Source organism: Neoarius graeffei, chromosome 23 (genome assembly GCF_027579695.1).
Source record: "Neoarius graeffei isolate fNeoGra1 chromosome 23, fNeoGra1.pri, whole genome shotgun sequence".
In the NCBI taxonomy this organism is placed as follows: domain Eukaryota; kingdom Metazoa; phylum Chordata; class Actinopteri; order Siluriformes; family Ariidae; genus Neoarius; species Neoarius graeffei.
The window spans coordinates 3,732,860-3,748,887 of record NC_083591.1 but is presented as its reverse complement, the minus strand read 5'-3'; the positions used below and the strand labels follow the sequence as shown (position 1 = coordinate 3,748,887).

General features: G+C 38.7%; 1 protein-coding gene across 2 annotated transcripts in view; it reads right to left on the bottom strand.

Moving 5' to 3' along the window:
* The window catches only part of cdh6 (cadherin 6), a 46,481-nt gene extending 30,677 nt beyond the window's left edge, over positions 1–15,804 (bottom strand). The window contains exon 1 of one of the 2 annotated variants that reach the window (XM_060905604.1): positions 15,686–15,804. The gene's annotated coding sequence lies outside the window, so the exon portion shown is untranslated. The other variant, XM_060905605.1, reaches the window with a different exon arrangement.
* Between the last annotated feature and the right edge of the window lie 224 nt (positions 15,805–16,028).

The window sequence follows — 16,028 nt, the reverse complement described above, 5'->3', positions numbered from 1 at the left end:
ATCGGTGGAAGGGAGACAGACATGGGATGACGTTTTCGGTGGATAAACACAACATGAGCTCAAATGGAAGAGGAAAGACCTCGGTGTACTTAGAAACGACGTCTGCGAGTGTCGCACGGACGTTAAACCCCCTTTGCATTGAAATTTCAAGCCTCTTAAATAAATAAAAAAAGGTTAATCGAACATGGCAGAAAGAGCGAGACGCTTGGAACAAACAATCATTTTTAATGACCAATCAGAGCCATGGTCCAAAATGATGAGTGTAGTCTCTGAAAAACGTCCATTTCCTCCACAAATACTGTACGTTGTGGGTATCGGCTGAACTTTAAACAGCCTTAAATTCTTTTCTTATGGACACTTATTTTCTTGTTGCAACACAGAAAGGTGTTAAGAAGCTTGAAGCATGTGATGGTGCTTACTGTGAAGGGGCTAAAACTTCATCTGAGGCGTAATCCTACTTCCTAGCCCCCCTGTAGATCGTCCTAATCTCCTCTACACTGCAACATGTGCACTTTATTCTCCACAGGAACAGATAATGGATTTAAATGTTCGAGTTTTTTTTTTTTTTTATCCCAATGGGATGATCATGTGCACCAAGACAATTAGTGTCAGGGAGCACTGCCCGGACCAGATGGGACCTCTTAATTACGTAACGTGAGAGGCCAAAATGTGGTGTGTGAGTCAATGACTTTGTTGCTTCTGCTCGACATCAGTGGTGGTCCAAAAACACACCGGGTTTTTAACATGTTTACAAAGCAATTGGACAGAACGCTTGCTAGTGAAGGAACCTCAGCGAGCGAGCAGCTGCATCTCTCCATTGTCTGTCTGTTCAAATACGAACCTGTTAACCTGTGTGTGTGTGGTGTTTACGGCTGTGTTGTGTTTCTGTTTGTTTGCGGTTCCCTGGGTGAGGGGAGGAGAAGTCGGCATGAGAATCGAAGCTGTGTGAAGAACTCAATGGGAGCTCTCGGGTCAGCGGCTTCCCCTCAGCATTGTGCCGGACTACTGGAATGCCGTCCTCTATTGGGATGCAAATGAGACTGTGTATGCGTGTGTGTGTGTGTGTGTGTGTGTGTGTGAGCTTGCTTGTCACTTCCACTTCACTGACAAATACGCAAATCAGGAGTGCGCTCTGCTAATAGAGCTGTTGCCTGTAGTCCAAGTCGGGGAGAACTTTTTCACAGCTTGTCGTCGATATTTATCGCACGTCTTTCCCACGAGGCCCTTAACAGCCTGACAGCGCCATTAACTCATCTATACACTCACAACTCGGGTGCTTTACGTGTCGAATGGCGCTTCACACACCAGCAGCTCCATAACTATCGAATCTGAGAGTGTGGTTCACTTTATGGAGACGATTTACACGCAGGGGCCGAAGTGAAAAAGGATCCGCGTTAGGGCTGGGTGATGTAATATCGATATTGTGATAAACTGTGTCACAATACATGTTTTTTTAGACTGTATAATGCTTTTTATAACTTTTTTTTCTGAATAACAGGGAGCTTTTTGATCCTTGAATACTTTATAAATATTTTTAAACACAATGCTATTATATTATAATTAGTTTATTATATACGTATTGTCATACGTATATAATAAACGTATTATATACGTATTGTCATACGTATCGTCTTGAAATATCATGATATATTTTTGTCATATCGCCTCACTTTAATCCATGCTGCGTAATAAATAACTCCAATGAGTGATTATCCTGTACGTCTTCTTCGGATGTCCACGACACATGTATCCTTCACAATAACAAGCGATGATATGTCATGTGACGATAAATCAAGATGCAAATTTATGACAATTCGAATCGATAAAATAAAAAAAAGAATCATGATTATTATTGAAAATTAGACGCAGAAATACACGTGACTTCACTGTAGACAGAAGTAACACAGATCTAAAGCTGCAAAAACATAAAAACCGATGTAAAATGTGAAAGAGCTGTTGTGTGATTGTGTACAAATAGCTTTAACAAGAAATCAGAGCTCTCTTTTTAAAGACTGCTGAAAAATAAAGAAAAGAGAAGCAAATGGAGGCAGAACAAAGGTTCATAAAAGTTGATTAAGAAAAGGACTATTTATTATTAACTTTTTCATTTTTGATGAAAGGAATATTTCAGTTAACAGGTGATTATATTTTACGCCAACCTTTACAAAAGCGGGTCAATAATTATTGCTGGTTACTAAGAAAATGAAACAAAAGTGTTTTTTTTTAATTTAACAAAAGGAATATTTAAGTTGATACAGAATAGGAAAATAAATGTTGCATATTTTTTGTAATAAAAATTTCTTCATTTAATATTTTTTTCAAAAATATCATGGTAAAATTGAATCATGAATTGAATTGAATTGAATCGAATCGTGAATTGGGTGAATCGTTACATATGTAATAACAAGCGATATTTGAGATGTTCTCACGTCTATGCAAAAGCTTTTTGAGCTATAAGGTGACAAATCCAAACGCTCGGCTCGAATGATTCCTCAGATGAATCTTACGGTGTCCGAATTCTTTTCAGTTCGTCACTTATAACTTTAGTTCCTACCTGCAGTTAGTTCTCGCAAAAAAAGTGGAAGAAAAACTTATAACCGTGGTTTCATCTTATCCTCAGGCTCTCAGTAAACACGTATCGAGACATTATGAAGAAAAATAAAGCTTGGAATGATCCAGACGTGATCGCTGGCGCCTCTGGTGAGTGTATGTGGCTAGTACAGTTAGCGCGCTTTGCTAATCTAACATGAAAATGAAGCTAGCGTGAAGCTGAGTGTGTAACATATAAATTGAACGTATACATTTTAAACAAAAGTGATGTTAGAAATTGTACATTTTGGCGAGCAAGATTTTTCATTAGAAAAAAAATAAAAATGAATGCTGGACAGGCCACACCCACAAGCGATAACAGTAGCAGTTGCTACACGTACACAAGCGCGAAGCTACAACCAACATGAGTGTTTTTTCATAATTTTGAACATAATGTTTAGTACATAATTAAAATTTAATCGACAACAAATTTGTTCCATTTCCACCATTTTGTTTGTTCATTTCTGCCATCTTATTTAAAATTCACTCACGTGTTTGGTTTCTTCTCTTTTCCTTCTGTCGATTGTGTGCGTGAGCTCATATACTACATAGTGCTCAATGCTGATTGGCTGGTGCGGAATACACATCTTGAATCGAACTGCACTGAGGCAAAAAAAAAAAAAAAAGTAATACTTTTTTGTCCAGCCCTAAACCTGGATCTTTTTTAATACTCTGAACAGCTTTTAAGACTTTCTTTTCTTACAATCAAGATAACTTCTTTCATTTTTAAAAGGTTGCTTTATGTCGTCTTGATTGCAATCACAACATCGCCTGACATTTCGATTCTGCTCCTATGCTGCACGACAGGGAAAAAAAAAAACATATAAAAAAATTAATCGATAATGGCATTTATTGACATTAAGCAGAGAAACAGAGCTGAAAACCCGAAAGCTGTACTGCGACAAATAAATGAAAACGCGAAAGCCCGTGGCGGTGTCTGGGACAGTGATGGAATGAAAATGTTGTGGAGGTCGTTCGAGGTGAGTGGAGAATAAAGGTTAAAGGATCCTGATTAGACAGATTTCATCTCGTCTTCTTTTCTCTTCCATAGTCTTGGAGAGCTGAACTCTGCAGTCCCGGAGTTGTCAGGTTATTAGCGCGTGCTTGTCTCGCTGCTTGAGTACAACAGAAATGGGCTCGCTCTTCTCACACGGGGCCGTGCTCGGGTTCCGCATGAGGAAAGGAGCGCACAGGGATCGGCTGCTCTTTACTGTGTGGCTATAGTTTTATTTAGCTTATTTCAGCCTTCACACACACACACACACACACACACACACACACACACACACACACACACACACACACGCACACACAAAGAGCAATGTGTCAGAGCTGTGAAACACTTGGCAAGCTTTGCCAGTCAGTAATTTGCAGCACACGCTAATGATCCACTCTCGCTTTGGACAGACTTGAGAATAATCAATTGAAATTTCAAAAGACAACAGTGGGACGACCCGAGTTAATGGCGACAGGCTATTATCGGTTCACGCTGAATGTGAGAAACGAAATCGGGAAATAGGAAAAGAACGTGTGGGGGGAGAAAACCCACAAAGGCCAATCTGACAAGTCAAACTTCACAGCGCATTGGGTGCTATCAGTGACTCCCAAAGGCGGCGTGTCGCTCTGCTGAGGATTACAAGATGCTTGAGAGGATTTATTATGCGCAGTGAAATATCAAACATCAGCTGTGAGTTAATAAGCGCATCATAGGCCTGGGACAGCTGACGATACTATCCATCCATCCATCCATCCATCCATCCATCTCAATGACCAATCACAGGGTTGGGTGATGTCCATAAAACAGTCAGCGAAGTCTCCATAAGACGTCCGTTTCCTCGACCTTCACTGATATGTCGTATCCGCCAGACAAACATCAGACGTCTCAAAGCCTGACTGTGAGTCTTACATACGCATATTATTTTCTCACGATCACTTGTTTGTCAGTCTAAAAAACGAGTCTGCAGCTTTCCAGTCGACAAAAATAATGCATTGTATCTTGTAATACTGTATGCGTTTACTTTTCGCCGTGTGAACCGTTGCAGTGTTGTCTGACTTCGTAGCGGGCGGAAAGAATCTCTGCCGTGTCTTAGCATCTCTTTCCTGTTCTCGTCGAACAGATAAAGCTGTGAACGTCAGTAAAGAAGAATTCAATAAATATCTCTGCTGCTGTTCAGCACAAACTACATGCACGTGTAGTTTATATAATTTAATTTCAATTTTATGATAAGGTTCATTGCAGTGAACAACTTATGTTTATTTAAAATTTTGTGCGTATTCTTGGCATTCTTAAGAAGCAATTCATTTAAAAAAAAAACTTGACTAAATGTCAGTGCTAATGACTAGCAGGTACAGATGATGAGTAACCAGCTTCCTCTATTTTTTTTCGTCGTAATGATGTAACATGTACATGATATGGCCTGGCCATGCCCCCTTCTTTTCAACTATCTATCATCAATCAATGATAGTCTTGTGTCGTTCTGTTATGCCACATGATCTCACAACCCTGTACAACATTAAACCAGCCGATGTGACAATTCTGACTGCCTTGTCCTCTCTCTCTCTCCGTGGCTCGAGTGAATGGATGATGTCCAGGTGAAATGAGTGCTCTGTTTTAACCTGCAGCTGCCGAGGTAGATTGCATCAGCTCATACACACACACACTCAAGAGCTTTTTACTACAAATTACACCATCCACTGAGAGGAAAGTCAATTCCACAAGCCACCTTCTTCAATCTTAAAAATGACAGGGTCTAGGTGCCTCCCAGGATGCACTGCAGACTTGACTTCCTTTTACACGAAATGTCTCAAATCAAAGGCCAACAATTACTACGTAAGGAATAACACACTGTGATGACACAGTTACTGTTTATTACAGGGCGACCAACAAAGATAATTTTCCTATAACAGCATGTTCTGAAGTGTTTTATTCCTCTTATATCACTGCAATTTGCTGATGAATACAATTTTTATTAATTAAAAAACATGCTGTATTTTTTATCCTTTAACAGTTACATTTAATGTTGTGAAACATTACATTACGGCAGCTCAATTTACCCCAGCCTCTATTTTATTCTTTCTCTTGAAGTTACAGTGGTGCTTGAAAGTTTGTGAACCCTTTAGAATTTTCTATCTTTCTGCATAAATGTGACCTAAAACATCATCAGATTTTCACACGAATCCTAAAAGTAGATAAAGAGAACCCAGTTAAACAAATGAGACAAAAATATTATACTTGGTCATTTATTTATTGAGGAAAATGATCCAATATTACATATCTGTGAGGGGCAAAAGTATGTGAACCTCTAGGATTAGCAGTTAATTTGAAGGTGAAATTAGAGTCAGGTGTTTTCAATCAATGGGATGACAATCAGGTGTGAGTGGGCACCCTGTTTTATTTAAAGAACAGGGATCTATCAAAGTCTGATCTTCACAACACGTTTGTGGAAGTGTATCATGGCACGAACAAAGGAGATTTCTGAGGACCTCAGAAAAAGCGTTGTTGATGCTCATCAGGCTGGAAAAGGTTACAAAACCATCTCTAAAGAGTTTGGACTCCACCAATCCACAGTCAGACAGATTGTGTACAAATGGAGGAAATTCAAGACCATTGTTACCCTCCCCAGGAGTGGTCAACCAACAAAGATCACTCCAAGAGCAAGGCGTGTAATAGTCGGCAAAGTCACAAAGGACCCCAGGGTAACTTCTAAGCAACTGAAGGCCTCTCTCACATTGGCTAATGTTAATGTTTATGAGTCCACCATCAGGAGAACACTGAACAACAATGGTGTGCATGGCAGGGTTGCAAGGAGAAAGCCACTGCTCTCCAAAAAGAACACTGCTGCTCGTCTGCAGTTTGCTAAAGATCACGTGGACAAGCCAGAAGGCTATTGGAAAAATGTTTTGTGGACGGATGAGACCAAAATAGAACTTTTTGGTTTAAATGAGAAGTGTTATGTTTGGAGAAAGGAAAACACTGCATTCCAGCATAAGAACCTTAGCCCATCTGTGAAACATGGTGGTGGTAGTATCATGGTTTGGGCCTGTTTTGCTGCATCTGGGCCAGGACAGCTTGCCATTATTGATGGAACAATGAATTCTGAATTATACCAGTGAATTCTAAAGGAAAATGTCAGGACATCTGTCCATGAACTGAATCTCAAGAGAAGGTGGGTCATGCAGCAAGACAACGACCCTAAGCACACAAGTTGTTCTACCAAAGAATGGTTAAAGAAGAATAAAGTTAATGTTCTGGAATGGCCAAGTCAAAGTCCTGACCTTAATCCAATGGAAATGTTGTGGAAGGACCTGAAGCGAGCAGTTCATGTGAGGAAACCCACCAACATCCCAGAGTTGAAGCTGTTCTGTACGGAGGAACGGGCTAAAATTCCTCCAAGCCGGTGTGCAGGACTGATCAACAGTTACCGCAAACGTTTAGTTGCAGTTATTGCTGCACAAGGGGGTCACACCAGATACTGAAAGCAAAGGTTCACATACTTTTGCCACTCACAGATATGCAATATTGGCTCATTTTCCTCAATAAATAAATGACCAAGTATAATATTTTTGTCTCATTTGTTTAACTGGGTTCTCTTTATCTACTTTTAGGACTTGTGAGAAAATCTGATGATGTTTTAGGTCATATTTATGCAGAAATATAGAAAATTCTAAAGGATTCACAAACTTTCAAGCATCACTATAATAATATAAAAAACAAACCAAGAAAGCTTTCCTTTTACCTCTGGAACTGGAGACTCCTTCCATAAATGCTATCCTTATCAACAAGAAAAGCTTCACCATATCAATGATTACTCACGTTTATAGAAACAAAAATGTATTCGGGGTGTGTTCTTAACAAGCTGCGCTACTGTCAGAGCTGCTGTTCTAGAACATGAATCAACACCTCCTTCCTGACCAATCAGAATCCAGAATATACCAGCGCTCTGAGATAATCCATCAGGATGCTGAAGCTGCTTGCTGTTAAAATGTTCCTCCAGGATTCATTCTTGCAGTTAGATGGTAATACGTGTCATTTATTTGATCGGGAGAGAACTTATTATAAGTTGTGTAATGAATATGGACTCCGGTTCTTTCATCCTATAGTGCTTGGACGCGCTCCGTGCAGCTCATATCAGGCCGCGAGCAAGATGACAAGGCAGCGAGCGAGGAGTGGAAATGGCACTGATGATGAAAAAAACTTAAAGTGGAATTCCAAACGTCGCACGATGAATATTTCTGTCGTTCAGCGTCTGTGCAGTAGAATAAATAAAAAACAGGCTGCTCTCTTTCTTTCCCCCGACTTCCGAAGCACATGCATGCGGAATACTGATGATACAGACGTCTCGATGTGACAGAAAGTCGTCTGTGTTTTCCGTCCCCATTAATCTGATTTATTCTGACGCTGACCTCCAGCTCCACAGAGTAAGTGGTGTGACCTTGACCCCAGAGGTCGATTGAGCGCCAACTGTTCTGGCGCACATGTTCAAGCGAGAACAACAGCACAATTCTTTCATCCACATCTTCATGCTTGGGAAATTAAACGAGAATTAGAGTGCTATTAATACCCAGATGGTGCGTAATAAATGCCAAAAAAAAATTGGCTCTGGAACTCGAGACACTTTTTAACTCTGAGTGTGTTGTGCAGAAATGGCTGGAGATATCAGCTTTTGAATTCTTAAATCTGATTGGTTAGAAGGTGTTAATTCATTTTCTGGAACTGCGGCTCTGACAGTAGAGCCCTCGCTCTGATACGACGTTCGCGATAGTGTGAAAAAGAACGTCTGTAATCGCTGATAAGGTGACGGAGATGTTTATGGAGCACGTATGGAAGGCAGGAGTTCACCTCCAGTTTCAGAGGTGAAGCTGTAACTTCACGTTCAGAGCTTCAGGACAGAAGTGTTTAGACTTTCTTAATATTACTGACAAGCGTTTATCGCTGGAGCAAATTTCTAGAATGTTCCACAACACTAAATATAACTATAAATGGATAAAAAGTGTGAGGTCTGCATGTATAGTTCTTTTTCTTTGAAGGTCGTTGATAGAGCTTGATAAAGTTGTATAAAGCTGCTTATACATTTTTAAGGGTTGAGAGAGAGAAGAAAAAATGGAGAGAGAAATTGATTTACAAAAAGTAGAAAAATAAATAAATTTAATGAAATTAAAGATGTAAAAAATTAAAAGGAAGAGACCCAAGATAAGGAAATATTAGTCACATGGATGTGCGTCAGATTCAGCATGTCATTCTTTAAATAAATAAATAAATACATAAAGTGTTGCTGTGGTATATGAGGAATAGAGCACTTCATGATGTGCTGTGATATGAAAATAATCAATGCTGAGTGTAACAGTAGCTCCACTTCATCACACCATGTTGTTGTTGATTATTTTTCTCTAAAAGCACACCATAAAGTGTTTTAATCCTTATATATGCGACGGTATTTGTCCCCGTTTTTATGATATTGTCCTGGAATTATTCAAGTGCAAGCAAAAAAAGTCTTTCATTATGAGACAGACTTTATCTCAGAAGTGCAAACACTGTCGAAAAAGTGCTGCTCTCCAAAAAAGCTCTGCTCCAGATTGGAATGGGGGAGTGTGACGAGTTTTTCGAAGTGTCTGTGATGATAACAGGAGGGGGGAAAGAGATACAGATGGGAGAGCGATTGTTTACACGCCCCTTTATCAGCCCATTCATCATCCATTTCCACTCCAATCATTCGACATCTTTGTGCTTTTCAAACTCACGCTGGAAGCTAATTGGAGAAATAACGCAGCGATTCTACTGTCGTGACGAACTTAAACACGTAGAGTGTTTACATATTCGTGTTTTTCTCCTGACATTGCGGTAACCCTGAATTAAAAAAAAAAAAGTTCTGTGAGTGACGCAAAGGCTTCATAAATCACTCTGGGGTGAAATTAATTACAGGTGTCGGCTAATCGGCGTTATCGGACCCCATCTCAGGTGGCGAGAGCAGCTGACTGGAGGCCATTGTCGTGTCAGGTGACGGCGGCGGCTGATCTAATTAGCACACAAAAGTGGGAGGACATTTGCATACAGGCGTGCGTTCAAGTGAAAAGGATGAGTGAAGACTTTCAGCTGGGCTTCTTTTCTTCTTTTTCTTTTTTAATCTCACAAAAACACGCCATGCTAGTTAATGGCGTTCTGCCTTGCGGAGTTTTTTTTGTCAAAAAAAAAAATAGTCTGAAAGTCAAATTTAATTAAAATAAGGTTTTCAGTATGATATATTGTAATAACACAACATCTGGGAGTCAGTCATCTACACAAGGAAGAATTTTAGAGCGTTATTTAAAATCCACCCCATTTTCTGTACTTCCTGTTTATTGCCACAGCGTGTATTTTTATGGTAGAGCGTAGTGCTGTAAGTTAGGGCTGGGCGATATGACAGTATAATATTGATACTGCGATAAAATATGTCACGATGCACCTTTCTATCGGATATCGTGATGTATTTTTACAAAAAAAAAATAATAATTCTATGTGTAATTATAATGGACTGGAAGTAGCTGATGTGATATTTTGTACTTGATGTTTAAAATTGTAAAAAAAAAAAAAATTAAATAAAATTCTCTTTTTCAATGTTTTCAGGTTTTTTTTTACCAATTAAAAATACTATTATATTAAACATAAAAATAAATTTATCATGAATGTGTGCAATCTTGTTAAATATTGATATTTTTCAAATATTTAAATTTAAAAATATATATATTTTTAGGACAATAAGTATGTTGATAAGCATTAAATAATTTAATAAAAGTATCATCCATTTTTTTCTATTTTTTTTCCCTGTTTTGTTTGCATGTGGAAATTAAACGTGTGGATATACAGTACACATAGACTTTGTGGACGTGTAGGAGTGGACGTTCTGACAATTTCTTATTGTGACTGTGAGAAATGATGTCACAATTTATTGTCTGAAAGATATTTTTGTATCAGCAGCTGTTCCTGAACGCTCTTCTTGGAAAAATTAAAAGATTTAGAGCAATAACAGTGTCAAAGCTGAAATGTGCAGAATGGCTTTATCATGGCATTATAGTTTCTTTCTTTCTTTCTTTCTTTCTTTCTTTCTTTCTTTCTTTCTTTCTTTCTTTATCTGTTTATTTGTTTATTTACGTGCAATTTCGCATCTTGTCTCTATTTTTGTTCAAAAATTTGTATTAAATTAAAATGGCTTTTTAAAAAGGAAAACTTGTTGAACTCATAGTTGTCGTCTCAACACATTTTCAACAAATATTCTCCACGTATAAATTGCACCATCCTCCAGAGCAGGTCACTACTGTACATGTTCACTTTTCTCTGAAGTGACAATGGTGAAGCTCGCACTATAATTACACACATCACCTTTCATTTTCTCTTGTCGGAACACAAACCTGAGTTCAGTCTCACTTCTTGAAAACATACGAGCATCATCAAGCAGATGGTGAAACAGGCCGACGCCGGTTCTTTATTTAGGGAATGCAGAATCAGTCGTAAGTGAACCCTGACCCATCCTCAGTATTGAGTAAACTCTCAAAAAAGCAGTAATTCAACAAAAACAGAATAAAACACTCTTTGTTGTCGGAAAATAATCCATGATGCAGTGGTGTGATGAGTGTTACCACACCAAAGTTAATTATTTCCTCCAGCACCATCTCTCAAAGTGTTCGATTCCTCTTACACCACGGCAGCCTGTCAATGTTTACAATTCTTACTGATTAAAAAACATCACACTTTTTTTCTTTTCCATTCATAGTTACATTTAACGTCCATGAAACATCACAGCACCTATAAACAGTCGCTCCATCACCAGCTTCTCTCTCTTCTTTTTTCTCAAAAGCTCACATCACAGATAAAATCCTTCCATCAATGTAAAAAAATTAATTCAAAAATGAAATAATCCTTCATAAAAATAAAACTTTACCATATCAAAAAGTACACACGTTTTTAAATCCGTTTATGTGAAACGCCCCTGTGAACGAGTCGTTGCGATAGAAACATATCAGAAAATATGTTAATATAAATGATTTTAAATCTGTCGTTTGCACCTGACCAATCAGAGTTCAGAATTCGACCACACTCTTTTCCAGACCTTAGAACAGCTAAAAATGATCCCCTACTGATGATTTTATCTCAAAATTTAACTTAGGAATATTTATCACAGTAATTTGTGCAATTTAGAAACAACAGAAAAGAAGCTCCAATAAACAAACAAACAAACAAACAAACAAACGAGCACTATATATTGAAAATCTAAGTACAGAACGTTCACAGTCACCAAGCAAATAAAATTAGCTATCCTTAGCTATGCTCAAAAATATCATGCTATTTCCATTCGCCTAATTAACCAAGGAAGCCAAAACCTATGCTCACAATTAATTTAAATAAATAAATAAATAAATAAATACAAATAATAATAAGGGGCGGCACGGTGGTGTAGTGGTTAGCGCTGTTGCCTCACAGCAAGAAGGTCCGGGTTCGAGCCCCGTGGCCGGCGAGGGCCTTTCTGTGCGGAGTTTGCATGTTCTCCCCGTGTCCGCGTGGGTTTCCTCCGGGTGCTCCGGTTTCCCCCACAGTCCAAAGACATGCAGGTTAGGTTAACTGGTGACTCTAAATTGAGCGTAGGTGTGAATGTGAGTGTGAATGGTTGTCTGTGTCTATGTGTCAGCCCTGTGATGACCTGGCGACTTGTCCAGGGTGTACCCCGCCTTTCGCCCGTAGTCAGCTGGGATAGGCTCCAGCTTGCCTGCGACCCTGTAGAACAGGATAAAGCGGCTAGAGATGATGAGATGAGACGAAATAATAATAATAATAAATTACACATCACTATCTTACTGTATTGTCATCACCTCATTCCACTTTCACACATGCAGCATCGCATTAACATTTCTAATTACAGCTTTCAGCGTTCCCATGGGTCAATTTAAACTTTGAAATATTACAGGTGGGGAATCATTAGGGACAGAACGATTCGATTCGATAAAACGGTTCGTGTTGTTTTTTTTTTATTCTTTCCTAATATGGTAAAACATAACATATAGGCTAATAATATCATTTTATCCTTTGTACTAAACTCGAGGATTAATGTAGTGTTTATTGTTCATCAGGAATTCTGTGCATTGACATTTTTAAGTAATTATAACACAGAAGTTATGTGCAGCCATTTTGTGGACGAACCGTGATGCATAAAAGAATCAATCATTTCCCCATCTCTAATATAAACCCCATTAATAAAAAAACAACAACAGATTTTGCAGATTTTTCGCATCAGTTCCTGTATTTAAAAAGATATTTAGAAAGGAGATGGTTCGCTAACACACACACACACACACACACACACACACACACACGATTCTTCACATCATATACACATACATAAACCCATATATGCTACATATACAAGTGCAGCAAAAAAAGGACAAAAAACAAACACAACATGTGACATCATCAACATTCAGAGCAAAAAACACAAATCAGCCCAGTGAGCGTTCAACACTGAGTTAATTCAATAGTTTTAACCCTGTATGAGTGAATTCAACACTAGGCAGATGTTAATTCTGTACAGTAAGCACAACTTTAACTCTGTACATTATTCTAAAAGCTGACTCAATACTCACTCCAGGACAATTAAACAGTGAATTCAACACTATACAGCAGTGCAGGTGCTAATAATTCTGTACCGTTCAGGATGTTTTAACTCTATCAGTGTTCATATTAAACATTAACCCTGTCATGATTAATGCTGTACCTTAGGCTGGCCCGAACACTGATTCAACACTCACTGTGGAAAAAGTGTTGTTGATTAATTACCCCCATAGGAATGAATTCAACACTGGATGCAAATACAAGACTGCAATTCAAGTGTTAGATATATATATACAGTCACATAAGGGTTCATTTAACTCTAAATCAGGACTCACTATAAGAGGTGTTGTCTTGATCTGGAACATTATGAGACATTAAACACTGTTTACAGCACTGCATTAACACTCTGACACTGCTGAATGAACACGTACGGTGTTATTAACACGTACAGAGTTTGAAAAGTGAGTATTTAAAGAATGCAAGTGTGATCTAGTTCTACATGATCAGAGTTACTGATATTGTTTTAACCCTGTACGAGTGAATTCAGTAGTGTTAATTCAGCAGTGTTAGGGTTAGTTTCACTCTATTACTAACTCTGTTAGAATTAATTTAGGGCTCGCTGTTTAAAAAAAAAGGTTGTACTTGTATGATCAGAGTTATTAACATTGATTTTAAACCTGTATGAGTGAATTCAAGACGGCACATGACTGTAAATGTTAATTCAGCAGTGTTAGGGTTAATTTAACTCGATAATTCATTTAGTACGCACCATTTTAAAAAAGGTGTGTGTGTGTTGTATTGTATAGTATAATAAAGGCACGTGATTTGGAATGAAGCACTTGTTATGGTGTAATTAACCCTTACATCACTGCATTAACACTCTGACACTGCTGAATGAACACACGTGGTGTTTGAAAAGTGAGTATTTAAAGAATGCAAGTATGATCTAGTTCTACATGATCAGAGTTACTGATATTGTTTTAACCCTGTATGAGTGAATTCAGTACCAGGACTGTAAGTGTTAATTCAGCAGTGTTAAGGTTAGTTTAACTCGATAATTCATTTTTAAAAAGGTGTGTGCATGTATTGTATTGTATAATAAAGGCACATGATTTGGAATGAAGCACTTGTTATGGTGTAATTAACCCTTACATCACTGCATTAACACTCTGACACTGCTGAATGAACACATGTGATGTTATTAACATGTACAGAGTTTGTAAAGTGAGTATTTAAAGAATGCAAGTGTGATCTAGTTCTACATGATCAGAGTTATTGATATTTTTTTAACCGTGTACGAGTGAATTCAGTAGTGTTAATTCAGCAGTGTTAGGGTTAGTTTAACTCTATTACTAACTCTGTTAGAATTAATTTAGGGCTCGCTGTTTAAAAAAAAAAGTTGTACTTGTATGATCAGAGTTATTAACATTGATTTTAAACCTGTATGAGTGAATTAAAGACAGCACATGACTGTAAGTGTTAATTCAGCAGTGTTAGGGTTAGTTTAACTCGATAATTCATTTTTAAAAAGGTGTGTGTGTGTTGTATTGTATTGTATAGTATAATAAAGGCACGTGATTTGGAATGAAGCACTTGTTATGGTGTAATTAACCCTTACATCACTGCGTTAACACTCTGACACTGCTGAATGAACACACGTGGTGTTTGAGAAGTGAGTATTTAAAGAATGCAAGTGTGATCTAGTTCTACATGATCAGAGTTATTGATATTGTTTTAACCCTGTATGAGTGAATTCAGTACCAGGACTGTAAGTGTTAATTCAGCAGTGTTAGGGTTAGTTTAACTCGATCATTCATTTTTAAAAAGGTGTGTGTGTATTGTATTGTATTGCATTGTATAATAAAGGCACGGGATTTGGAATGAAGCACTTGTTATGGTGTAATTAACCCTTACAGCACTGCATTAACACTCTGACACTGCTGAATGAACACACGTGGTGTTAGTTTGTAAAGTGAGTATTTTAAATAATGCAACTGTGCTCTATTTGTACATATTCAGAGTTTTTAACCCTGTGTGAATGCCAGGTGTTAATACAGGACTGTAAGTGTTAATTCAGTAGAGTTAGGGTTAATTTAACTCTAGAATTGATGTAGTATCTGCTGGTTGTTGAAGGGTGGGATGCTCGGCTCGGCTCGGCTGTAAAGGCACATTATGAGAACTGAAGCACTTCTTACGGCGTCATTAACCCTTACACGACTGAATTAACACTCTGACACTGTTGAATGAACACATGCGGTGTTATTAACGCGTACAGAGTTACAGAATTAACACTTTATTCGTTTTTCATCGCCAAAAATATAAACATGGCGCTAATTTCCACACAGAAAGTGTTTACCTCAGGACCGCAGCCGCTCACGCGCACCAGACACCATCACCAAATCTGATGTTTTATTCAGCTGTTTTTCTTTCTTTCCTTTTATTTTAGTCGCCGTCTCTATACCTTCCGTTTACTGAAGTGATAAAGTGCGGGGTGTAAAGTGAGGGTAAAGCGGGGGGACTCACCGGGCGGCTCGGCTCGGTTCCGCTCCGCCCCGCGCTGCTGCTGCCGCCGCTGTGTGAATCCGCGACTGAACGCGAGAGAAAAAGTGTCGCGCGATCAAGTGCCGCTCGTGCGCTTCATCCGCGCGAGGCTCGCTCTGGAGAAGGAGGCGGAGTCGGAGGCAAAGGCGAAGGAAAAAAAAAAGCAGGAGCTCGGGCGCTGATTGGCTGATTGTCTGACCTGTCAGGCGCGTCTCCATCACTGAGGTGCTGCGGAGGAACTGGGAAAGAGTTTCTAAAGTACATCTTTAACCCGAGCCTGGTGCAGTATTTTACTGCGAGCTTTCACCCGTTTCATTTCAGCTGT